The sequence below is a fragment of the Dendropsophus ebraccatus genome, chromosome 8, assembly GCF_027789765.1.
Source record: "Dendropsophus ebraccatus isolate aDenEbr1 chromosome 8, aDenEbr1.pat, whole genome shotgun sequence".
NCBI lineage: Eukaryota > Metazoa > Chordata > Amphibia > Anura > Hylidae > Dendropsophus > Dendropsophus ebraccatus.
Genome location: NC_091461.1, coordinates 123,046,974 through 123,074,596, shown reverse-complemented (window position 1 = coordinate 123,074,596; position 27,623 = coordinate 123,046,974). Strand labels below are relative to the sequence as shown.

Genomic DNA, 27,623 nt, shown 5'->3' with positions numbered 1-27,623 from the left:
TTGAAAAAAAAAAAAAAAAGATTTTCACCAGGGTACCTCTTGAACCACTTCCACTTTTTTGCGGATTCATAAAAAATACAGATTATGTTTTGCTGCACGGCTGTGTCAGTACAGTACTGTGCTAGAGCTGACAGGGTTGTCTAGTCTAAGCTATCTATGTCCTATACATGAGCACGTAGTAATGGATGGAGAGCCACTTATGAAGCCAAAGTCGAAAAAGTATTTAAAGGGGTACTCCAGACGGGAGGGCTTTGTTCACTTTCGCCAGGGAAGGGGTAGATGAAAGCAACAAGGTCCACTTACCTCCCCAGTTCCAGCCCGGGTTCCTATTACGTCATAGACCAGGAAGCGGCCGGGGACCGGAGCTGCAACGTGAGACCCAGTGCTGGAACCAGGGAGATAAGTGGACGTTGTTGCTTTAATCTACCCCCTCCCCGGCTATAGTGAAAAAAGCTCTCCCATCTGGAGTACCCCTTTAACATAAAAGTCTTGGAGAAACAAAAACATTTAATAAAATATACTGAATAAAAAAAAATGTAATAAAAAAATACGCAGCTACTTTCTCACAAAAATGGTGCATGTGTGACCACGTCTCCTAGGCCCATGGTAGGTATGGAGAGCCAAGTATTGTAGTGTCAGCGGCTCCCATAGAGAATGACTGGGGCAGAGGTGTCTGTGTGGGACCGTCGCTGTGTTTTTGGGGGAGACAAGAGGGTCTGTGATGGAGATCCCAAAGGGTCCTAGCAGTCAGACATTGTTCTATCCTTGATTTTGTGAGACATGTCCTTTAAGGCCAAAGATAGTTAGATTTTAAGAGGTTAAAAAATAAATAAATATAAAATATATATAATATATATATATATATATATATATATATATATAACCTCAGGCCACAAGAAGTGTAAGTGCAGGAGGCGGCATAGAGGAGTCGCAGTATATAAAGTGTTATTACGGATGATGACTCAGCGTTATTACATCACGGTAATCCGGGAGCTTTAATATGAAGCCAAATAAAAGGACTGCGGCGGCAGATGAAAGGGGAGCCCCGACCATAACCGAGCACACACAGGGCGAGCGCCAGCCCTGGGCTGACTCAGGCTGTGACTCAGGGACACACACATGTACATGCCCCATCGCTTCGGTTTCACGATACTCGCCTCGCCCTGCCTTATTAACCCCGCGTCTCACACCGCCACAGAGTTACTCAACCAGGCAGGAAGATGCGACTGAAAAATAAGGGGGGTCACGTGCTGCGTGTGACTCAGAGGGAAGCAATACCCGATCCCCAGACACGGATGACACAGAGATCTTGTGACCCTGTGGGCGAGAAAGGTCGCCTTACAACCGGTTAAGAATAGAGCTCTGGCGGCACGCGGGAGATCCAAATATAGAAGCCGGGAGAAGTGAGAGACGGCAAAATACTACGAGCGTTACCGGGCCCCCCGAACCGGAACCTACAGCATATACCATAGCAGTGCCAGCACTATATACATATACTACAGCATATAACATAAAATATATATATATATATACACACACTACAGCATATAACCATCTCCCATTTTGTACTGTAAAAGACTACTGGAGTGCATATACAGCACAGTAGTAGTACAGTCAGTGCACCGCCATCTCCCATCCTGTACAGTACCGTATAAGATTGCTGGAGTGCATATACAGTACAGTAGTAGTACAGGCAGTGCACCATCTCCCATCCTGTACAATGCTGGGATGAGGGGGGGGGGGACTCTAAACAGTAAAGGATGAGTGAGGAGTTAGTGACTTCTGTACTACAATTGCTGGTTTTGTTGAATGTTTCTTGTGTACAATGTTCTGTACAGTATATAGTGCTGCACTCTCCTGTACAGTATATAGTGCTGCACTCTCCTGTACAGTATATAGTGCTGCACTCTCCTGTACAGTATATAGTGCTGCACTCTCCTGTACAGTATATAGTGCTACACTCTCCTGTACAGTATATAGTGCTGCACTCTCCTGTACAGTATATAGTGCTGCACTCTCCTGTACAGTATATAGTGCTGCACTCTCCTGTACAGTATATAGTGCTGCACTCTCCTGTACAGTATATAGTGCTGCACTCTCCTGTACAGTATATAGTGCTGCACTCTCCTGTACAGTATATAGTGCTGCACTCTCCTGTACAGTATATAGTGCCGCTCTGCACTGTCCAGAGGACTACTAATGTTCCTCTATCATCACACTGTCATGTAACACCAATTACAAGTCTAAATGCTGCGATCAATGGCCCCAATACAGGACACTTACACGAGGAAAGTATGTGACCCTGCGCCTGGGGTGACCGGACGCCGCCAATAGTCCCAGCATGCATCAACTTGGCTAAATCGAGAGCGTAATTCACAGACACCCCCCCCCTATATTTTATTTATATATATATATATATATATATATAAAAACATACACACACACCCTATACCCATATCTAGTCTGATACAACAATTAGGAGATTACACAAGAACACACCTACCACTGGGGGCGGGCTGGCCTGCCTCCTGTGCTTCAGCCCCAGCGCGGATCCCGTGGATAGAATGGTGCCGTACACAGGAATCGGGCCGCGGTTCAAAAAATGGACCGCGGCACTGGCTTCCCTTTGACAGCGCCGTTCTATCCGTGGGTCATGTTAAAATGAAGGTACATCCTCCTTAAAGGGGCACTCCAGCGAAAAAAATAATCTTTCAATTCAACTGGTGTCAGAAAGTTATATAGATTGGTAGTTTACTTCCCATACTTAGGCTCCTTGCACACAGAGCAAAGCGGCGGAATTCCGCGGCAGACAACTCCATTTTCCCCTGCGGAATACTGACAGCCTCCCTGACGCTGGTGCGGCTCCTCTCTCCGCTCTGAAGAACAAACATGTTCATTCTTCAGCACAAAGAGATGCAGCGCACCAGCCTCCCATTGACTCTCATGACGACAGGGAGGCTGGTGGCATTCCGCCGCTTTTGCTCTGTGAGCACAGAGCCTTATCAGCTGCTGTATGTCCTGCAGGAAATGTTGTTTTACTCCCAGTCTAACACAGTGCTCTCTGCTGCCACCTCTGTCCATCGCAGGAACTGTCCAGAGCAGGAGAGGTTTTCTATGGGGATTCATAGAAAACCAAGACAGAGTTCCTGTCTCGACCAGAGATGTCAGCAGAGAGCACTGTGTCAGACTAAAATTCAGCATGGACCAATCAGGATTGACAGACACTGCAGGGAGCTTGAAGGATTGAGCAGGACAGATGTGGGCACATACACACAGCGCTCTCTGTCCGGGGAGAGAGGGGTTACAGCTATGAAGAGATTACCTCCACAGTCCTGTCCCCTGATGCAAGCCCCAGCCTGAAGAGGATCTGCTATGATTTGGAAGGTGAGGGAGAGTTCCTGGGTCAGAGTACAGGGCTGTAGACCCCACTATGCAGACCATGCCCCTCCCCCACTCCTCCTCCCACCCAGTACAGGGTGCTCCTACACCAAAGCAGTAAGCAATAACTTTTCTGATAACAGAGAACACAGCCGTCCCTCTAATTTATGCGTGAGGACAGCAGCTCCGAGGTTGTAGTCCCTGTATGTGATGGCCGATATAGATAATGTCCTCCAATCCTGACTGCTGAATACAGGAATAACCCCCAAGCATACAGCCCCGCCGCAATATCGCCACAGGCAGCCGCGACGCAATACCGCCTAATATTGTACAATAAATGATAAGCATGTCAGGTTTTATCAGTCCAAACAGAAGCGGCCCTGAGAAGCCGTATGTGTCTTATGAGGGTCAGGGGGTGCAGCGTAAGGTCCTCAGCACGGGACATGATACACAGGGCTGGAGATGTGTGCCTGTGTGCGGGTAGTAGTAGCAGTGCGCCTGTGTGCGGGTAGTAGTAGCAGTGCGCCTGTGTGCGGGTAGTAGTAGCAGTGCGCCTGTGTGCGGGTAGTAGTAGCAGTGCGCCTGTGTGCGGGTAGTAGTAGCAGTGCGCCTGTGTGCGGGTAGTAGTAGCAGTGCGCCTGTGTGCGGGTAGTAGTAGCAGTGCGCCTGTGTGCGGGTAGTAGTAGCAGTGCGCCTGTGTGCGGGTAGTAGTAGCAGTGCGCCTGTGTGCGGGTAGTAGTAGCAGTGCGCCTGTGTGCGGGTAGTAGTAGCAGTGCGCCTGTGTGCGGGTAGTAGTAGCAGTGCGCCTGTGTGCGGGTAGTAGTAGCAGTGCGCCTGTGTGCGGGTAGTAGTAGCAGTGCGCCTGTGTGCGGGTAGTAGTAGCAGTGCGCCTGTGTGCGGGTAGTAGTAGCAGTGCGCCTGTGTGCGGGTAGTAGTAGCAGTGCGCCTGTGTGCGGGTAGTAGTAGCAGTGCGCCTGTGTGCGGGTAGTAGTAGCAGTGCGCCTGTGTGCGGGTAGTAGTAGCAGTGCGCCTGTGTGCGGGTAGTAGTAGCAGTGCGCCTGTGTGCGGGTAGTAGTAGCAGTGCGCCTGTGTGCGGGTAGTAGTAGCAGTGCGCCTGTGTGCGGGTAGTAGTAGCAGTGCGCCTGTGTGCGGGTAGTAGTAGCAGTGCGCCTGTGTGCGGGTAGTAGTAGCAGTGCGCCTGTGTGCGGGTAGTAGTAGCAGTGCGCCTGTGTGCAGGGTAGTAGTAGCAGTGCGCCTGTGTGCGGGTAGTAGTAGCAGTGCGCCTGTGTGCGGGTAGTAGTAGCAGTGCGCCTGTGTGCGGGTAGTAGTAGCAGTGCGCCTGTGTGCGGGTAGTAGTAGCAGTGCGCCTGTGTGCGGGTAGTAGTAGCAGTGCGCCTGTGTGCGGGTAGTAGTAGCAGTGCGTCTGTGTGCGGGTAGTAGTAGCAGTGCGCCTGTGTGCGGGTAGTAGTAGTGTGCCTGTGTGCGGGTAGTAGTAGTGTGCCTGTGTGCGGGTAGTAGTAGCAGTGCGCCTGTGTGCGGGTAGTAGTAGTGTGCCTGTGTGCGGGTAGTAGTAGTGCGCCTGTGTGCGGGTAGTAGTAGCAGTGCGCCTGTGTGCGGGTAGTAGTAGTGTGCCTGTGTGCGGGTAGTAGTAGCAGTGCGCCTGTGTGCGGGTAGTAGTAGCAGTGCAGCTGTGTGCGGGTAGTAGTGTGCCTGTGTGCGGGTAGTAGTAGTGTGCCCGTGTGCGGGTAGTAGTAGCAGTGCGCCTGTGTGCGGGTAGTAGTAGCAGTGCGCCTGTGTGCGGGTAGTAGTAGTGTGCCTGTGTGCGGGTAGTAGTAGCAGTGCGCCTGTGTGCGGGTAGTAGTAGTGTGCCTGTGTGCGGGTAGTAGTAGTGCGCCTGTGTGCGGGTAGTAGTAGCAGTGCGCCTGTGTGCGGGTAGTAGTAGTGTGCCTGTGTGCGGGTAGTAGTAGCAGTGCGCCTGTGTGCGGGTAGTAGTAGCAGTGCAGCTGTGTGCGGGTAGTAGTGTGCCTGTGTGCGGGTAGTAGTAGTGTGCCCGTGTGCGGGTAGTAGTAGCAGTGCGCCTGTGTGCGGGTAGTAGTAGCAGTGCGCCTGTGTGCGGGTAGTAGTAGTGTGCCTGTGTGCGGGTAGTAGTAGCAGTGCGCCTGTGTGCGGGTAGTAGTAGTGTGCCTGTGTGCGGGTAGTAGTAGCAGTGCTCCTGTGTGTGGGTAGTAGTAGCAGTGCGCCTGTGTGCGGGTAGTAGTAGCAGTGCGCCTGTGTGCGGGTAGTAGTAGTGTGCCTGTGTGCGGGTAGTAGTAGCAGTGCAGCTGTGTGCGGGTAGTAGTAGCAGTGCGCCTGTGTGCGGGTAGTAGTAGTAGTGTGCCTGTGTGCGGGTAGTAGTAGCAGTGCGCCTGTGTGCAGGTAGTATTAGTAGTGTGCCTGTGTGCGGGTAGTAGTAGCAGTGCGCCTGTGTGCGGGTAGTAGTAGTGTGCCTGTGTGCGGGTAGTAGTCGCAGTGCGCCTGTGTGCGGGTAGTAGTCGCAGTGCGCCTGTGTGCGGGTAGTAGTAGCAGTGCAGCTGTGTGTGGGTAGTAGTAGTGCGTCTGTGTGCGGGTAGTAGTAGTGTGCCTGTGTGCGGGTAGTAGTAGTGTGCCTGTGTGCGGGTAGTAGTAGCAGTGCTCCTGTGTGTGGGTAGTAGTAGCAGTGCGCCTGTGTGCGGGTAGTAGTAGTGTGCCTGTGTGCGGGTAGTAGTAGTGTGCCTGTGTGCGGGTAGTAGTAGCAGTGCTCCTGTGTGTGGGTAGTAGTAGCAGTGCGCCTGTGTGCGGGTAGTAGTAGTAGTGTGCCTGTGTGCGGGTAGTAGTAGCAGTGCTCCTGTGTGTGGGTAGTAGTAGCAGTGCGCCTGTGTGCGGGTAGTAGTAGCAGTGCGCCTGTGTGCGGGTAGTAGTAGTGTGCCTGTGTGCTGGTAGTAGTAGCAGTGCGTCTGTGTGCGGGTAGTAGTAGCAGTGCGCCTGTGTGCGGGTAGTAGTAGCAGTGCAGCTGTGTGCGGGTAGTAGTAGTGTGCCTGTGTGCGGGTAGTAGTAGCAGTGCGTCTGTGTGCGGGTAGTAGTAGCAGTGCAGCTGTGTGCGGGTAGTAGCAGTGCAGCTGTGTGCGGGTAGTAGTAGCAGTGCAGCTGTGTGCGGGTAGTAGTAGCAGTGCGCCTGTGTGCGGGTATTAGTAGCAGTGCAGCTGTGTGCGGGTAGTAGTAGCAGTGCGCCTGTGTGCGGGTAGTAGTAGCAGTGCGCCTGTGTGCGGGTAGTAGTAGCAGTGCAGCTGTGTGCGGGTAGTAGCAGTGCAGCTGTGTGCGGGTAGTAGTAGTGTGCCTGTGTGTGGGTAGTAGTAGTGTGCCTGTGTGCGGGTAGTAGTAGCAGTGCGTCTGTGTGCGGGTAGTAGCAGTGCAGCTGTGTGCGGGTAGTAGTAGTGTGCCTGTGTGTGGGTAGTAGTAGTGTGCCTGTGTGCGGGTAGTAGTAGCAGTGCGTCTGTGTGCTGGTAGTAGTAGCAGTGCAGCTGTGTGCGGGTAGTAGCAGTGCAGCTGTGTGCGGGTAGTAGTAGCAGTGCGCCTGTGTGCGGGTAGTAGTAGCAGTGCGCCTGTGTGCGGGTAGTAGTAGCAGTGCGCCTGTGTGCGGGTAGTAGTAGCAGTGCAGCTGTGTGCGGGTAGTAGTAGCAGTGCAGCTGTGTGCGGGTAGTAGTAGCAGTGCGCCTGTTTGCGGGTATTAGTAGCAGTGCAGCTGTGTGCGGGTAGTAGTAGCAGTGCGCCTGTGTGCGGGTAGTAGTAGCAGTGCGCCTGTGTGCGGGTAGTAGTAGCAGTGCAGCTGTGTGGGAGTGCACGGCGGCACTGATTGGCTGAGTAGGACCAACAGGAGCCTCACATGCAGCCGTAGTGCCAAGCAGGTAATGTATGCTGCGGGGAGTTAAAGGGGCCGGGTTGCATACTCGCAGTGGAATCCGATACGTGTGAAGGCACCAGTGAAAATCCATTACACCGACTCCTTTAGCATCAGCCCCATGTATTTGGCCGATTATCGGCCGATAATCTCCTGGTGTAATTGCTACTGTTAAAAGGCAACGATCAGCTGACATTGTGCATGTTGAAAAAACAGAATGATAACGACAGTCTGCTGGCTGCCGCTCCATGTAATAAGCGTAAAGATCATCCATGGGGCCACTCCCGCAGCCTTCCACGGCCCCCCTGCTGTCGCTGCTTGTAATAGCGCTGGCAGCAAGCTGGGAACGAGGAGCAAGCGAGTGCCGATCTGACAGGTCTTCCTGTGTAATAGGGTCTTTATACCAGAGAGCAGCGGATTTGCCTGACATCAGCATAAAGTGTAGGGGGACCAATAAGCAGCAAGGACCAACAACAAGAAGGCGATGGATATTTGGGGGAGGGGGGGGGAGCGGGTGTTGCCTGTGTTGGGGGGATGAGGCCAGTGTCTACAATGAAGGGCCTGCAGTATGACATAACACTGTAACCTATGGGAGACCACAAGGGACCTTCTACACAACCAGTGATTATACTGGCCGCACAAAGGATCCGCAGACAGGTGGCAGCTGCTGATCAGCCGATCACTCATCCTTCTACAGGATTATATAATAATAGTAATAATTTTTATTTATATAGCGCCAACAGATTCCGCAGCACTTTACAATTCTGGGGGGACATACATAGACATTACAGAGATCTACATATAATTATCCATACATGAGGAGCGAGCGTTCCTAGCATTGGATTGTGCCAATTTCATTATATCATTTAGAATTCTACACGACATGTGGCGGGAAAAGGAAAAAATACTGATCCAACAGGTGGAAAAATTACAACTCCCATCATGCCCTGTGAGCACTGCCCTCATGTGTGACCATAGATTAGGGGGTATTATAAGGCCTGTGGGTGCTTCTCAATAACCCCGCCATCTGACACTGGCTAAAATAGGTCACAAGTTGCATCATAGAGATCCCAGGGTAAAGGGGTATCCCCATCCATTTACAGGAGACGGGGTAACAAGCTGATCCAGACATAAAGGGGTATCCCCACCCGTCCACAGGAGACGGGGTAACAAGCTGATCCAGACATAAAGGGGTATCCCCACTAGTCCACAGGAGACGGGGTAACAAGCTGATCCAGACATAAAGGGGTATCCCCACCCGTCCACAGGAGACGGGGTAACAAGCTGATCCAGACATAAAGGGGTATCCCCATCCATTTACAGGAGACGGGGTAACAAGCTGATCCAGACATAAAGGGGTATCCCCACCCATCCACAGGAGACAGGGTAACAAGCTGATCCAGACATAAAGGGGTATCCCCATCCATGTACAGGAGACAGGGTAACAAGCTGATCCAGAGGTAAAGGGGTATCCCCACTAGTCCACAGGAGACGGGGTAACAAGCTGATCCAGAGGTAAAGGGGTATCCCCACTAGTCCACAGGAGACGGGGTAACAAGCTGATCCCTAGAACTAAAGCTCTCCGTGGAATAACTGGAGCCTGGTCAGTGCTTACTCCCTATGGGGGTCACAATACAAGGGAAAAAGCCTGAGATATAAAGTACGCACATTCAATAGTTAAAAACATTCTATATACAAAAAGTAAAAACAGGAGTCTACCAGTACTTATGAGCTGCTGTATGTCCTGCAGGAAGTGGTGTATTCTCTTCAGTCTGACACAGTGCTCTCTGCTGCCACCTCTGTCCGTGTCAGGAAATGTCCAGAGCAGGAGAGGTTTTCTATGGGGATTTGCTGCTGCTCTGGACAGTTCCTGACATGGACAGAGGTGGCAGCAGAGAGCACTGTGTCAGACTGGAGAGAATACAACACTTCCTGCAGGACATACATCAGCTGATAAGTACTGGAAGACTTGAGATTTTTAAACAAGTAAATTACAAATCTGTATAACTTTCTGAAACCAGCTGATTTTAAAGAAAAACATTTTCGCTGGAGTTTCCCTTTAAAGCAGCTGAGACAAAGGTTTTCTAACATTTACCAGGTAAGACTATCCCTGCAGGTGCATATGTGGTCATACATATAACTAATGGCTGCCCAATGCCAGCACTGATCAATTAAAAGGGATTATCCAGAAAAATCTCCACTTTCCTCCAGAAGCAGCACCAAGCTTATCCTCAGGTTGGGTGTGGGGGGGGGTTAAGCAAGTGAATGGAGCTGATGTGTAATACCACATACAACCAGAGGACAAGGGTGGCGCTGTTCTTGCATGAAAGTAGCTGTGCTTTTTCTAATCCTGGGTAAGCCCTATAACAAGCTCGGGTATCTAGCAGGCACGGCCTCCCCTGTGATCCCCAATCAATATCAGAGAGATGTGCAGCCAACGAACAAGGACTTTTTGGCCTGTCTATACAACACAATGAGCGGATGAACATGCGTCTGCGGGCTGATCGCTGAGCGGGTACACAGGGCGATCCAGGCCAGCTAATAATCGCCCCATGTAATAGCACATTCCATGTACGGTCCCTATACACAGACATGCGACATATATTATGGTCCCTATATACGGACATGCGACATATTATGGTCCCTATACACAGACATGCGACATATATTATGGTCCCTATATACGGACATGTGACATATATTATGGTCCCTATATACGGACATGCGACATATTATGGTCCCTATACACAGACATGCGACATATATTATGGTCCCTATATACGGACATGTGACATATATTATGGTCCCTATATACGGACATGCGACATATTATGGTCCCTATACACAGACATGCGACATATATTATGGTCCCTATACACAGACATGCGACATATATTATGGTCCCTATATACGGACATGCGATATATTATGGTCCCTATACACAGACATGCGACATATATTATGGTCCCTATACACAGACATGCGACATATATTATGGTCCCTATACACAGACATGCGACATATATTATGGTCCCTATACACAGACATGCGACATATATTATGGTCCCTCCCTATACACAGACATGCGACATATATTATGGTCCCTATACACAGACATGCGACATATATTATGGTCCCTATACACAGACATGCGATATATTATGGTCCCTATACACAGACATGCGATATATTATGGTCCCTATATACGGACATGCAATATATTATGGTCCCTATACACAGACATGCGACATATATTATGGTCTCTATACACAGACATGCAACATATATTATGGTCCCTATATACGGACATGCGATATATTATGGTCCCTATACACGGACATGTGAGATATTATGGTCCCTATACAAAGACATGCGAGATATTATGGTCCCTATACACGGACATGCGATATATTATGGTCCCTATCAGGGTGGATTTGTTTTAAATCAAACTGATTTAAATCACGATTTAAATCACTAGTCCGGAAGGCTTGATTTAAATCAGTGATTTAAATCAAAGTTTCTACCTAAACTAGTTCTTGCTACTTTAACATGCAAGTAGATGAAGATTTTTAGAATCACTTTTTATATTACTTTTTTCTCCCCAGTTTAATGGGTTAATCATTCATATTTGGACACCACTGTTCTGTTGTACTTAGGAAGGAGAAAAATAATCCTGAACTTAATAACAATTTAAATGGATTTATTCAACTGAAATAATAACAACATTACAGCATACGTTATTTGCTTAAACAAACATCCATGTTAACTAATTTGGCTAAACAAAAAAAAAAAAAAAAAAAATAGTCCAAACAATCAGAAACATATTGTCTAACTTCTTGGACTTGGTACTGAAGGGGATGATTCTGTATTCATAGGTTTGTAGAACAATAGGATTAAGGTCTTTTTCTCAACTCTGTTCATGTTGTAACATTTGAGAACATATACAGCCTTTATTCTACTGAGTTAAACAACTCAGCTTTATCTCATGATGGAAGAACCTTTGGATGGTAAAATATTTTCCTCAAAAAGCAGTTTATTGAAAAAAATCCGATTTAAATCAAAAAAATCCGATTTAAATCAAAAAAATCCGATTTTTTTGATTTTTTTAAAAAAATCATTGATTTTTATCCACCCTGGTCCCTATACACGGACATGCGATATATTATGGTCCCTATACACGGACATGCGATATATTATGGTCCCTATACACGGACATGCAATATATTATGGTCCCTATACACAAACGCCGGACATATATTATTATGGTCCCTATACACGGATATCCGACATATTATGGTGCCTATACACAGACATGCGACATATGTTACTATGGTCCCTATACACGGACATGCAACATATTATTATGGTCCCTATACACGAACATGCAACATATATTATTATGGTCCCTATACAGAGACATGCGACATATCATTATGGTCCTTTTATATTAACATACAACACACATTATTATGGTCCCTATATACGGACACACGACCTATATTATGGTCCCTATACACGGATATCCAACATATTTTATTATGGTCCCTATATATGGACTATGTGCAACAGAGCTTGCGGTATCGCGTATCATTATGATGCTGGGAGTATAAACGGTCACAGCACCGCACTATACTTCATGTATTACAGACTGGAACGTCCCTGCGATAAAAGAGTCGAGGTAACTTCCGACAGTTGTTTATAACTTGAACGTCTAAAATGATTTATTTTCTACTTTATTTTCCGTTTACGTGAAACAACGAGTGACCTGATGTAAGTGGCGAGACGGACTCATCAGACAGCGACACACGTAAAGGTAATGGAGATTTCACGGCCGCATCAGAGATAGACATGGTAAGGTTTAGCACCATGACCCCCATAACCTGTCACTACGGGGATCACCTCCTCGGCTGTGGAAGGATTCCGTACAGTACAGGCTCACAATGCCGCCATTCATATAAAAGCGTGTAGGAGTAGAAAGCTGTCATATGGCATCTATACCACCGCCCAGAGCGCCGTGGCTGGCACTCAGGACCCAGGGCAGACGTAGCAGCACAATGATGGCAGAGCGATGGCCAGCCATTCCCACAGCATCCCTGCACAATGCCGCATCACATGAAAGCCGGCTCTTCCTGTCAGAGGTTACACAATCTCCCCACACCCAGCGCTGCACAACAAGCTGCCCACAATGTGCAGGCCAGCCCCCCGCTGCCCCCAGCCGCAGTCACTCACCGGCCGGCTGCCCCTCCATCCAGCTGCCCCCGGCGGGCGCACAGCCCCGTCTCTTCTCTGACCTGAGAGCACCTCGCTGTGCAATAAACTTACTGTATCCTCCAGCCTGCTTCCTCATTCCTGCAAGTTATTTGCAACGCCCTCCTTAAAGGGGCAGTGCTTCTTTTACGAAAAGAGGAAGTGAACCGTACTAACGTGGGTAGATTTACATGGAGAGGAGGAGGGTGGGATGTCAGTGGTGGGCACCTAGGATGGCAGTGGGTACACAGGAGGGTCTCCTGCTCAGCAGGACAGGGGCTCTCATCTGGTTCCTCTCTATACACTACACATCGGAGCGTCCCCCGCCCGGGCAGCTTATCTCCTCCCACTTGTTTTTCCGCCCCCTCATCATGGCTTGTTGCATATTTAGGCTTCTTCTTTTTTTGTATTGCTGTCATTGTGAAAACCACAATGTATGGCTGCATAATACATGAGAAGCGTGCAACGAGATGCTGGAGGTAGGAGCCTGGCGGGCACTTCATGCACAAAGAAGCGGACAGGGCCTATCCTCCCTCTATCCTTATGGGGGTACCCCCCCCCCCAGGGTTGTTAGGGGGCCCCTCTAGCAAGTGCAGCATCTGCTCCCAGCACAGCATTCTTTCTTTCTCAGTCGTACAGGATGACAAGGGGGTCCCCTCCATACCCGGTGTTGTCACACCCAATGTCAGAGGAGCCCCCATACAGCACAATGGCCCCTATATACATATAGATACATGTGGCCGAGTGACCCCGTGGATGGGCAGAGATGCCTGGCACGGATAAGGTGCTGCCATATGGGCTAGCTAGCGGTCATTGTATAATCACTCAGCTTTCCCAGGAAGCGAGATCAGGATCAGACAGGCACATAGAGATACTCGGGATCTGGATGTAATCGGAGGTATAAGGGGGTACAGCTGTATTCCCTGGAGGGGGAAAGAAACAGAATACCGTCTCTTTCTTCCAAAACCAGCACCCCCTCCGCCTATAGCAGGGACAGGGAACCCTCGGCCCTCCAGCTGATGCAAAACTACAATTCCCATCATGCCTGGAGAGCCAGAGCTTTAAGTTTAATTGTCCAGGCATGATGGCAATTGTAGTTCTGCAACAGCCTGGCCTATAGTTTGAGACTTGTATCTCTTGTCTACTAAAGTGAGCAGCAATACCGCACATGACCTGCAGACAGGAGGGGCGCTGTTTATGGAAGAAACTAGCTGCATTTACCTACTTCTGCCTATCGGTCAGCATGGTTCACAAACAATAAATAGACATTATGTGATCATAGCGGGGTGGGGGGGGGGGGGGGTTGGTGTATGGCCATAGACAGACAGGACAGGCAATATGCCCCCTGTGCTGCCACTATCCAGGATGAGCTGCCACCATCCGACACCCCTGTGCTGCCACTATCCAGGACAAGCTGCCACCATCCGGCCCCCTATGATGCCACTATCCAGGACGAGCTGCCACCATCCGGCCCCCTGTGCTGTCACTATCCAGGACAAGCTGCCGACATCCAGCCCTCTGTGCTGCCACCATCCATGATGAGCTGCCACCATCCGACACCCCTGTGCTGCCACTATCCAGGACAAGCTGCCGACATCCAGGCCTCTGTGCTGCCACCATCCAGGACGACCTGCCACTATGCAGGACAAGCTGCCACCATCTGGCCCCCTATGCTGCCACTATGCAGGACAAGCTGCCACCATCTGGCCCCCTATGCTGCCACTATGCAGGACGAGCTGCCACTATCCAGGACGATCTGCCACCATCCGACACCCCTGTGCTGCCACTATCCAGGACAAGCTGCCGACAACCAGGACGAGCTGCCACTATGCACGACAAGCTGCCACCATCCGGCCCCCTATGATGCCACTATCCAGGACGAGCTGCCACCATCCGGCCCCCTGTGCTGTCACTATCCAGGACGAGCTGCCACCATCCGGCCCCCTGTGCTGTCACCACCCAGACATGTCATCTGTTGCTCCTCACCCATAAGTAACGCCTGTGACTACTTCTGATACTATTTTAAGGGACACATTACAGCAAATGGCAACACAAAAAAACTTCCTTGTTACCTCAAACAGGGAAGTCGGTGAAAGAAAGAAGAGCGATTTCCTTGTATGCACAAGGTCACCTCCGTGTAGATGGAAATGGGGGATATCTGACCTAAACGCCATCAACACTAACATCACATTTTCTTCCACTACTGCGAATTGGAAAATTTTAAGGTGTTGTCCGGACCTTTATGACTGATGGTCTGTGGTCAGAATAAGCCATCAATAGCCGATCAGTGGGGGTCCGCCCCCCAGTACTGTAACCAATAGGAGCCACAACACACCACCACCCAATGTATAGAGCTGTGCTTAATGGGAAATAGAGCCATATTGCCTCTATTTGTGCAGGAATTGAGTGGCATCATTTACAGAGAGCCCCATGGGCACAGACAAGAACGGACTTCTCTCCCATTGAAGTTAATAATTACTGCTGAGCTGCTATTGTGCCCTCTATTACAGATCACTTTCCAGCAGCCTCCTCCTCATCACAGATACAATAAGAAGTCTCAGCTTAGTGTTAGGCTTAGTGGTCAGAATGGAAACTGCAAGATTTAAGGATTTTATGATATAGAAAAAAAGAAAAAAAAACACAAATTCTTAAAAAATATGTTTGTGACTCTACCATGGGGTATAAAAATGGTATCCTTACATTTATGTTCATCTTTTCGGGTACAGAGGGCCTTTTTTGAGGTTCTCTCACTTCTTTGGAAGCAAAACTTTTTTTTTGTGTGCAAAGAATCTCTAGTAAATGTATCCTGTACCCAATCTGACTGTGAGAGAAATCACCAGAACCCTTTAAGTTGTAGGTCATCTGTGGCACGGACAAATTATGGATCCCGCACCTGCCTGTCCTAAGGACTAGGTTCTTCTTTTCTGAGGGCGTCCAGGTGTGCAGGGGACGGCCATGATAGATGCCTACAAGCTGCAATCAGGTGACAGTACAAGTGGGGGTGACAGGACCTACATCACCCCCCATGCTCCCTGTATACATGAGATCTAGCAGGAAAGACATGGCAGCAGTTTACATGACCATCACCTATAACATGACTCTAAGGGCCCTTTTACACAGAAAGATTATCTGCCAAAGATTTGAAGCCAAAACCAGGAACAGACTATAAACAGAGATCAGGTCATACAGGAAAGCCTGAAATTTCTCCTCTTTTCAAATCCAGTCCTGGCTTTGGCTTCAAATGTTCGGCAGATAATCTTTCTGTGTAAAATGGCCCTTAGTCGTCCCCGCTTGGCTATGAATCTGCCTAGAATCGCCCCTTTTTAAGAGGAGGATTACAGGGGCGAGTAACTCTTAGTGTTACCTAATAAGAGCCATTTCACATACATTTGGGTTGAGTAACACCCCGGGTAACTACAGATGAGACGAGCATCAATCACTCTATAAACCGCCATACAGTGCGGCTGCCACTAGCGCCGGTGACCAGGCAGGTTCTTCCTGTAAACCGATCCTTTACTCACACTGCTGCCTGCAACCTCTCCCATCATAAGCTGAAGACGTCCGAGGTTTCCCAAAATAACATATAGCACATATACACCGGACTGACACACCACATAATCTCCTACTGGAAAAGACTAACCATTTAAAGGGATTTTACAAGTTTGTTTATGGTGGGGGGAAGGGCACCGAGGGGGAAACCAGCCAATTATTGCCCCATGTAAAAGGCCCAGAGACGAGCTGAACATTCAGCAATCACCATTGGGATCACTGGGCTCATCCACCCACCGCTCTCCCCTGACAGGTGATGTTGGGGGGAGGATCAGGCATATTACATTTTAATGCCTGATCCGGGTGTTGTTCCTGGCGGTTAGCCTCCTAGCAGCAGCTCTCTCTTATTGGTATGCTCGGTGAGGCTGAGCGTACATGTATATTGGGGAATCGGGATCAACAGCTGTGGGCTATATAGTAAGTAAAGGTGTATGGCGTGCTTAAAGGGGTTCTCCAGCGTTAGAAAAACATGGCCTTGTCTTGTCTCCAGTTTGGGTGCAGATTTTGCAACGCAGTTCCACTGAAGTGAATGGAGCTTAAAACGGGTTCACAAAAAAAAATAAAATGTTTGCTTTCGAATCAACTGGAGCCATAAAGTGCCAGAGTTCCATAATTTACTTCTATTACAAAAAAAAAAAAAATCTACTGTCTTCCAGTACTTATCAGCTGCTGTATATCCTGCAGGAAGTGGTGTATTCTCTCCAGTCTGACACAGTGCTCTCTGCTGCCACCTCTGTCCATGTCAGGAACTGTCCAGAGCAGGAGAGGTTTTCTATGAGGATTTGCTGCTGCTCTGGACAGTTCCTGACATGGACAGAGGTGGCAGCAGGGAGCACAGCGGTCCGTCCCCAGTGCATGGAGCCGGGCTGATGCATGGCAAAAGAACGACCCCAATTGTGGGAACTGGCAGCAATTGGCTGATTTGTAAAAAAAAAAAACAAAAAAAAAAACAAAAACAAAAAAAAAACCAATGTACCTGATATTACATTTTATTTAAGCAATTGGGGCGACATCCCCCTATTTGCCCGATAATCGGCCCATATTATATGGTCTCTACATTTGCCCATTGTTCCTGTTTCCAACACAACAACCTGATGGTTCATTTTCTTCTCTTGATGAGACATCGATCACGCCATCCTCTTCACCAGTCAGGGGTTTTTATGTTACGGACGGTCGGTGACATATCATATACTGTATGATATGAAATACAGGATGATAAAAAAAAAAAAAAAAACTGTTTCAATGGAAATCAGTCTGTCCGCCTATTCCCCAGCAGAATCGTTCTATGTCCGACCTGTCGCTCCTCCGGCCACAAGAGGACTGATTTATCCTCCTCCTCCTCCCACCACCCTACAATGAGGAAGAAGACTGTCCGCTTGGCTTCCAGAGTCCCGTCTCTTTCACGTTTTTGTCACACTGGCGGCCGGGCACGTGCCGATCACAACACGATGTGACTCAGTGAATAGGACGGAAACCCTCAGCGCCCGGAGAATGACACAAGACGACGTTTCCATTAAAGCAGGTAAAACATTAACAAAAAAATAAAAATAAATCACAAGACGCCGCAACGTCAAACCACAAACGAAGCCGTTTTTTCCACCGTGTTACTGTAACAAGGTGAGGAAAATAGAGAGAGAAACATTTTAGGTGAATTTCAAAGAATTTTCTTTCACAATTCAAGGTAAAGCGCAACAATATTTTAGGTGGTTTTCTTATAGACGTGATCGTCTAATACTGTGATGAGCGAGGGCGGACTCGTTTCCTGACCCGCCGCCCTCCGTCTGTGGCAAAACTATAACTCCCAGCATGCCCTGACAGCCTTCGACTAGAGAGGACTACTCTATAAGAGTGAAACTAAGATGAGGCTGCATGAGGTCACACAATGACTTCCAGTAATAAATAATAATAAAATTATGATACAGACTATAGGTTTATGTGTGGTGTATGTCCTGCAGGAAGTGGTGTATTCTCTCCAGTATGACACAGTGCTCTCTGCTGCCACCTCTGTCCATGTCAGGAACTGTCCAGAGCAGGAGAGGTTTTCTATGGGGATTTGCTGCTGCTCTGGACAGTTCCTGACATGGACAGAGGTGGCAGCAGAGAGCACTGTGTCAGACTGGAGAGAATACACCACTTCCTGCAGGACATACAGCAGCTGATAAGTACTGTAGAACTAAATTACAAATCTATATAACTGTATAAATGTATAGTTTTTGGCCATACAACTGTGCACAGCCCCTTCCCTACCTACGATCACATATATGTTTTTTTTTGCATGAAATTGCATGATAACACGCTAGCTGCAATTTATAGATTTTGGTAAATATGTGAGGGAGAAAAACCAGCACTCAAGGATCTGCAGCAAAATCCCCATGATGTATATTATTGCAGACATGATGTTCCCTTTTAGGGGGCAGTGAACAGGGGGCAGAAATAGTGGCGGCAGGTTAGTTGCCATAGGATGTGGATAAGATTTAGTAAAACTGTATTTCTCCAGCACAAATTTGCAAACAGTCATTGAATTTAGGCCGGACTCAAGCAGCCATATTATACTGTTGTTTTATAAGAGGAGAAGCATGGCAAGAAAAGAACAATGGAGGTTGTTGGCAGCACCTAACCCTCAGTATGGAACTGATGGACGGGCGTCACACAAAGGATGGTGACCCAAACAAATGGAACGGCTTCAGAAATCTAAGGATGGTGACCCGAACCTTGTAGCTTTGAAGCAACTTTATTTCAACACATTTCGAGGAGACAAATCTCTTCTTCATCAGGGCGCCTAATGAAGTCTGTGCATCAGTTCCATACTGAGGGTTCTGGACGGCTGACAGACACTATTCTTCTTTCCGCATCTAAACCTCTGAGCTGTCAGGAAGGTGAAAGGCTTTAAACTTATTAACCTAATGCACTTACTAGTGTCATGCTTACAGTATGACCGCCCCGGGTGAGCGTGCATGGCTATCTGCATTTCTCTCCAGGTATAACGGTCCAGCTCATACAGCACCTATTGTCACTTTTTCAGGGAATGTCCCCCCTGCACATACAATGAATAGTATCAGGGTGGCAGGGTAAGTGGAAGCCATGATGTCCATCTGCTGCCTACTATCCTCAGTGTTGGGGCGGATGGCTGTCACCATGTAATTCCACACTGGGTATCTCTACAAAGACCCTGAGAAAAGGAGATTGTGTAAGGCCCTTGCGTAATGGGACAGAAGACGTAAGCAACGTCCCTCCATGAATGCCTTGTGTTGGGATAAACAACGTCCCTAAGGTCACGATAAATAAGCAGACATAAGACATTATATGTGTAACACAAAATATAAGAGTTAAGAGTCTTATCCCCCCCAAGGTAAGCCTCTGGCCCCCTGGGATTGTAGCGCAGAGAATGACAGACACTACTGACCGCAGCATCTAAGGTTAAACATCTGCACTGATCCCGGCTGTGCTCACAGGTTGCAGATGTGTCGCGGTGGTTTTGTGGTTTCGGCCACACACCGTGACCACAATGTAGGAATGCGGCCTAAATTCTTACAGGATGAGGAGCCCCTTTACCTGGCGGAATCTCTAATGTCACCTAATAAATGGGAAGGCAGCGGCAAATCCACAGAATGACGTCATCTGCAGCAGAACGGCCACGCCGGACCCTCAGATATCTGACCAGTACAAGTCCTGTACACTGTAATACAGTCCATACAGGGACTCATTCACACCCCAACTGGGCGAAGCAATGTTCACAAACACAATGGGAAACGGGTGACGTTCTTCCTGCGTTCTCCCATTTGTTTCAGTACATAATATTAACGAGGTCAACCAAATTTATGTATGCGTAAAAAAAAGATCTGATATAGATATGTAAGTCAATAGGAAGCTGATCCCCCAGTCTGACATACAACTGCAGTGGTTTTTTACGCTTAATGTACGTCACATAGATAGTAACGACGCAGTGTGAACTCGGCCTTATTTATTTACTATAAAGATTCTCAGAGCTACGCAAAATCTGCACAGAAACAGGACGTGTCAGGTGACTTGCCGCCAACAGGTCAACGCTTGCTGTAGAGCAGAACACAATGCGGCTCACAGAGATACCGGACAGCGGCGCAGCGTCTGGACACTGATGAATACGGACTGAAGAGAAACAATGGAGTAGATGCCGGCAGCAACCAATCAGATGCCAGAACAGAACACAAAGGGTTATCCCATCTTCTGGCATATAGTGAGTACCCTTAAAGGGGTATTCCAGCCTAGTGTGTGTGTGATGCTGAGACAGGGGTAAAACAGACTATACCCTACCTCCTCCTCCTCCCCCAGAGCCCCTGTTCTTCTTCTTCTCAGATATTCTTCCTTACGGCTTCTGCAGAGCAGCATCCAGTGCAGGAAGCTTCCCGTCAGCCAATCACTGAGCAGGAGAGGACACCACTGCAGCTGGTGATTGGCTGAGCAGGCAGGTCACGCCCTGAGTGCCCATCTCCTTAAATAGGTGGGTGCTTCACTACATACCAGTACAGACCATGAACACCACAAAAGAAAAGAGGGTACGTAAAATTATAAAGCACCCCACATCAGATACTGCGATTTTGGGGTGCTTCACAATTTTATATAGCCTCTTTCCTTTTGTGTTGTTCCTGAGCGTCCATCTCAGCAGCAGTAAGGAAGATTATGAGGGGAGCAGGAGCTGCGGGGGAGCGGGGTGAGGTAAGTATACGTTTTTATTCCATTCTTCCATCTTATTTTATTATGTATGACAGGCTGGAATACCACTTTATATACTAGAAGTGCAGCCACAACAACCAGAGAGATGAGAGTAACAACAAGGACATTTTCTAAAATATGTTTCGGATGCAAAGTGCCCGTCAGATTTGATCCAGACCAAATAAATTAAGTCAAGATCAAGAATCCTCCATGGACTTAACCCAAACGCTAACACCAAGACAGCATGAGCCTAACCCAGGGTTCCCTTACTCCGTGACTGTCCAGCGGGACAAAACTACAACTCCCATCATGCCCGGGCAGTCTCTGGAGCTGTAATGCCCAAGATTGGGAACCACTGTTAATAAGAGGGCTGTCAGGGCATGCTGGGAGTTGTAGTTTTATCACATAAGAGGGATTCGGTCATGGCTCTAACCGAATTCCTCTTGTGGTCGCTAATGATTGCCGTCGTTCTTATCGAGTGGCTTTATTCTGAACTAATCGGCTCATCTCAGGGATGGGGAACCCAAGGGATCTCCGCCTGGTGCAACACTACAACTCCCATCATCCCTGGAGAGCTAAAGCTTTGGTGTTGCGGGCATGCTGGGAGTTGTAGTTGTGCAGGTTTCCCATTACTGGTGGCCACGGCATAGAGCGTCCTATCACTACAGACATGCCGGCCCGGTAACCCATCATCCTGATGCAGACGCCATGATACCGCCGCCGCCCGTACACACATACAGATTTATTTATTTAACACAACGTATAAAAAAACTAAACCTGGCGTGGTGCGATCCCTGTGTGTGGTAACCATGACAACCAGGGACACAATGGCTGCACCCTCACCGGTCACCTGATTTACCACATTTGAGCTTGGTCACTGTTCACACAACCTGTTTCCATGTCTGAATGTGGAGACCACAGAGACCCGGACCCCCAGCCACACTGAGCTTGACAGAGGGGACAGGAAGTCAACCGTTGCCATTAGCAACCAAATCGGTCGTCTGATTGGTTGCCATGGGCAACGGCCACTGGGCCTCACTGACGCCGATAATACACTGAACAGCAGCCAATCAGATCGCGGCTCTTAGACGTGCGCTGCGGATTACAAAACGAAAGCGGCCGTGTGATTGGTTGCTATGGGCGGCTGCGGCCCGCGGTATTGTTCCCGTTAGTAAACAGCAGGGCCGGGAGAGGAGCGGACGGGGAGCGGTGTCTGGGCGGGGCCGGTGCCGAGTCACCCCGCTCCAGGCCTCGGCGGCCCCCAGGAGGCTGCGGCCTATCCGTTGTCACCCAGCAGCAGCGGCGGTGATCTCGGCCATCCCCCACCTTCCCCCCGGGGGAGCTGAGAATAGCACAACCCTCCCGCCCCCTCCGAGAGCCGCCACGGCGGAAGCCCCGGGACCCAGCCCCGAGCGGGAGGCGGCTACTCACCGGCGATGGGTCTCAGCTGTCCGTGTCCCGGGCATTTCGAGCTGCCGGCGGGGGGCTCGCCTGGCGGAGAGCGGGGAGCATCGTGTCCTTCCGGCTGCTCAGCTCTTCTTCCTGCTCCCAGAATCCTCCGCGACCCCTCCCCTCCCCCAGTCCACAATCACCCCCTCCTCCTCCTGCTCCCCCTCCTCCTCTTCCTCCTCCTCCTCCTCTCCCCAACGACATCTGCCCATAGCTTCCCGGCTGTCTGGTCTCATCACCGAGAACCGCATCCAGCCCCGTGCACACCGTGCGTTCTCTATCACATATAATACCGCAGTGCACACCGTGCGTTCTATCACATATAATACCGCCTGGTTATAGCGCAGTGCACACCGTGCGTTCTCTATCACATATAATACCGCAGTGCACACCGTGCGTTCTCTATCACATATAATACCGCAGTGCACACCGTGCGTTCTATCACATATAATACCGCAGTGCACACCGTGCGTTCTATCACATATAATACCGCCTGGTTATAGCGCAGTGCACACCGTGCGTTCTATCACATATAATACCGCCTGGTTATACCGCAGTGCACACCGTGCGTTCTCTATCACATATAATACCGCTTGGTTATAGCGCAGTGCACACCGCGCGTTCTATCACATATAATACCGCCTGGTTATACCGCAGTGCACACCGTGCATTCTATCACATATAATACCGCAGTGCACACCGTGCATCCTATCATATTGAATACCGCAGTGCACACCGTGTGTTCTCTATCACATATAATACCGCAGTGCACACCGTGTGTTCTCTATCACATATAATACCGCAGTGCACACCGTGCGTTCTCTATCACATATAATACCGCAGTGCACACCGTGCGTTCTCTATCACATATAATACCGCAGTGCACACCGTGCGTTCTCTATCACATATAATACCGCAGTGCACACCGTGCGTTCTCTATCACATATAATACCGCAGTGCACACCGTGCGTTCTATCACATATAATACCGCCTGGTTATACCGCAGTGCACACCGTGCGTTCTCTATCACATTGAATACCGCAGTGCACACTGTGTGTTCTCTATCACATATAATACCGCAGTGCACACCGTGCGTTCTCTATCACATATAATACCGCAGTGCACACCGTGTGTTCTCTATCACATATAATACCGCAGTGCACACCGTGTGTTCTCTATCACATATAATACCGCAGTGCACACCGTGTGTTCTCTATCACATATAATACCGCAGTGCACACCGTGCGTTCTCTATCACATATAATACCGCAGTGCACACCGTGTGTTCTCTATCACATATAATACCGCAGTGCACACCGTGCGTTCTCTATCACATATAATACCGCAGTGCACACCGTGCGTTCTCTATCACATATAATACCGCAGTGCACACCGTGCGTTCTCTATCACATATAATACCGCAGTGCACACCGTGCGTTCTATCACATATAATACCGCAGTGCACACCGTGCGTTCTATCACATATAATACCGCAGTGCACAGCAGATAACGGCTTTGGATCTGGGGTAGAAAATGTTGCTATAAAATTCTCTTCCAGTAAATACGGGAATCTCCATTATTGCTCCGTGTTTCCTAACCTGACGCTCTCCAACTGTTGTACAACTACGACTCCCATCATGCACTGACACTCTATACATCCGCTACTGCTCCCATCATACCTGGTGCCCGCACATCATCTACATACACTGCAGTGTTACCTCCTCCCGTAAATCCGGCCGTTACTTTGTATGGTAATGTGGTGATGGACGTCGTTTCAGCCCCATGCGTCATCCGGCTTCTCCTACACCACCGCGCTCTCTCATTGTGTTTTTTATTTTGGTGCACAACGTTTCATGGATTTGCCTCCTCTTAGGCTATGTTCACACAGTGTATAAACAACGGCCACTGTTTGATATGTTCCTGTGGCCGATATTACCATATTACATCATTTTATTTTATTTGCATTGTGAGCACATTTGGGCGGTGTCTGCAGTCCAATTAAAGGGCTTATCCAGCGCTACAAAAACATGGACGCTTTCTTCCAGAGACAGCACCGCTCTTTTTTTTTGCAATATAATTTGCTGTTTTTTTTTTAGTAATATATGAATCAAAGTACAGTGGTGCCTTGGATTAGGAGCATAATTCGTGCTGGGACTTTGCTTGTAATCCAAATCCACTCTTAAACCAAAGCAAATTTTCCCATAAGAAATCACTGATATGCAGACAATTGGTTCCACTCCCCAAATATAATGATTTTATATTTTCAATAACATGTAAGACAAATGAAAGAGACATTTATAAACAGCAGAATATGTGATATTATAGGTTACTGTGCAGTATAGCAATCAGCATGTGGAATATAATGTATATAATGTGCATAAACCTGAAACACAGCAGCAGTTTGTAGATACAGGGTGGAACTGCAGATCCCCATAATGCAGGAGCGTAGTACAACAGGCTAGAATAGAGAAGCAGGGCTGCTGTCAGAGGTCTGTGTGGTCACATGACAGCAATGGAGAAGGGGGGGGAGGTTCAGCATGGACCAATCAGGACTGACAGACACTGCAGGGAGCATGAAGGACCGAGCAGGACAGATGTGGGCACATACATGCAGCACTCTGTCCGGGGAGAGAGGGGTTACAGCTATGGAGAGATTACCTCCACAGTCCTGTCCCCTGATGTAAGCCCCAGCCTGAAGTGGATCTGCTATGATTTGGAAGGCAAGGGAGACTTCCTGGGTTAGAGTACAGGGCTGTAGACCCCACTATATAGACCATGTCCCTTCCCAACTCGCGCTCCCACCTAGTACAGGGAGCTCTTACACCAAAGCAATGCTCTTAAACCAAGTCACAATTTTGAAAAACTGTGAGCTCTTAAACCAAAACGCTCTTAAACCAAGTTACTCTTAAACCAAGGTACTACTGTATATATACAATGTAAAGGATACATCCATATCTGAGTACCACATAAATAAAACAAAAATAGCAAAGATAATTATTATCACTATAGAAAAGGGAATAAAGAAGAAAAAATAAAATAAGGGACAGAAATTTTTGCTCTGCAGGAATGAGGGAAAAGAAAGGGAATCTCTACATCATGTGTGCCACTCACCTCCGCAGTACAATACCAAGTAGTGTTAAAAGAGTAGTCTGGCAAAAAAAAGTATTGTATTTCAGCCCAAAAGTTATACAAATCACCATTATACACTTATTACAGGAAATGATTATAAAGTGCTTTTCTCCCTGCACTTACTACTGCATCAAGGCTTCACCTCCTGGATAACATGATGATGTCACTTCCTGAATAACATGATGATGTCACTTCCTGAATAACATGGTGATGTCACTTCCTGGATAACATGGTGATGCCACTTCCTGGATAACATGGTGATGATGTCACTTCCTGGATAACATGGTGATGTCACTTCCTGGATAACATGGTGATGTCACTTCCTGAATAACATGATGATGTCACTTCCTGGATAACATGGTGATGATGTCACTTCCTGGATAACATGGTGATGTCACTTCCTGGATAACATGATGATGTCACTTCCTGAATAACATGATGATGTCACTTCCTGAATAACATGGTGATGTCACTTCCTGAATAACATGGTGATGTCACTTCCTGGATAACATGGTGATGCCACTTCCTGGATAACATGGTGATGATGTCACTTCCTGAATAACATGGTGATGTCACTTCCTGGATAACATGGTGATGTCACTTCCTGGATAACATGGTTATGTAACTTCCTGGATAACATGGTGATGTCACTTCCTGGATAACATGGTTATGTAACTTCCTGGATAACATGGTGATGTCACTTCCTGGATAACATGGTTATGTAACTTCCTGCATAACATGGTTATGTAACTTCCTGGATAACATGGTGATGTCACTTCCTGGATAACTGTTAGGAATGTGACTTTGCGCTCCGCAGTCCGTGTCGGGCGGCCGAGGAAGCGCTGAATTTCTGTCTGTGTTTGCACTGAATGAACTGTGTTTTACTTTCCAGCCACACCTGCCTTGCCTGTCAGACTTCTGGCAGTGCAGGGGTTACTGCACTGCTAGATCTGTTCAGCTGAGCTTGGTGCTGGATCAGGGCTGCTCCAATCAGCTGCTGGACCTAAGCTCTGATCCTGGATGAAAGGCAGCCAGCTCCTCAGTTCCCTGCTGGCTATTAGTTGTTACTAGTCCCAGCTCCCTGCTCCTTTCCCAGCGTTCCCTGTCCTAATCCCCTTGCTATTGCTCTGCCCGTGTTCTGACCTCTTGCTTGACATTTGACTATCCGCTCTCTTTCTGATTTTGTACTACGTTGTCCGATTGGTTTTGACTCGGTTAGCTGACTAACCTCCATTGTTTTTTTTGTCTGTCTACGTTTTGTGTCTTCACCTACTTAGTGTAGGGACCGACTCCGTGGTTGTCCACGACCGTTTAGGGTTGTCCGTGGCAAGTAGGCAGGGAACATTGGTTGGGGCAAGTTTCAGGGTGCACTGTCTTGTCTATGTCTCCCTAGCCTGACAATAACATGGTGATGTCACTTCCTGGATAACATGGTGATGATGTCACTTCCTGGATAACATGGTGATGTCACTTCCTGGATAACATGGTGATGTCACTTCCTAGATAACATGGTGATGATGTCACTTCCTGGATAACATGGTGATGTCACTTCCTGGATAACATGGTGATGTCACTTCCTAGATAACATGGTGATGATGTCACTTCCTGGATAACATGGTGATGTCTTGACTGTTTTACACAGTCGAGCCCTGTGTCATCTATGGAGAGGGGAGGGGGGAGGAAAGAGAACAAAGGATTACACAGCAGGACCTGTGTAAAAGCTAGTATTCAGAGGTCAGTACTGACTGTCAGAGGAGATAGCCTGGCGATGTAGCTGTAAATTAACTCTTTGATGCCTCATCTCCCTTCACCCCTCCCCTCTCCATAAGAGAACCATGAAGACAGGGGGGAGAGCTTCAAAGTGGTCTCCTATGTCAGTGCACGCTTATAGATCCCATCACTCAGCTCAGTAATCATGTGGCCAGGGCTGCACCAGCAATGCCTATGGTTAGTCAGCCACCAGCCGCATTTATTACACAGGAACGGAAGGTAACGTCCTCATAGGTTCAGTGAGTGATCAGCTGATCTGGTTCTTCTGCTGCCGTGTGAGAGGGGCCCTCGGTCTCTGTATGGCTGCTATGGGGTCTCTCCTTTTATCCCGACCACATGACAGCCGTGGGCACAAGGCCTAATGGGGCAATAATATAACTTACCAGACGGATCTCACAACACAAACTAAAGGGTCACTGTCGTTTTAAAGAGCGTCTGAGACGTCCTCAGGCTTCTGGATCAGCGCTGGATGGTGAGGACTGGGAGGGATGAATAGACG

General features: G+C 48.4%; 1 protein-coding gene across 7 annotated transcripts in view; it reads right to left on the bottom strand.

Annotated features, from left to right (window-relative positions):
• RC3H1 (ring finger and CCCH-type domains 1) overlaps nt 1–22,326 on the bottom strand; it is a 55,452-nt gene extending 33,126 nt beyond the window's left edge. For 4 of the 7 annotated variants that reach the window (XM_069981659.1, XM_069981664.1, XM_069981663.1 and 1 more), the window contains exon 1: nt 22,208–22,326. The gene's annotated coding sequence lies outside the window, so the exon portion shown is untranslated. Of the gene's footprint in view, nt 1–12,520; nt 12,595–21,553; nt 21,751–22,207 lie in introns of those variants that run through there. The other 3 variants (XM_069981661.1, XM_069981660.1, XM_069981662.1) reach the window with 3 other exon arrangements.
• Between the last annotated feature and the right edge of the window lie 5,297 nt (nt 22,327–27,623).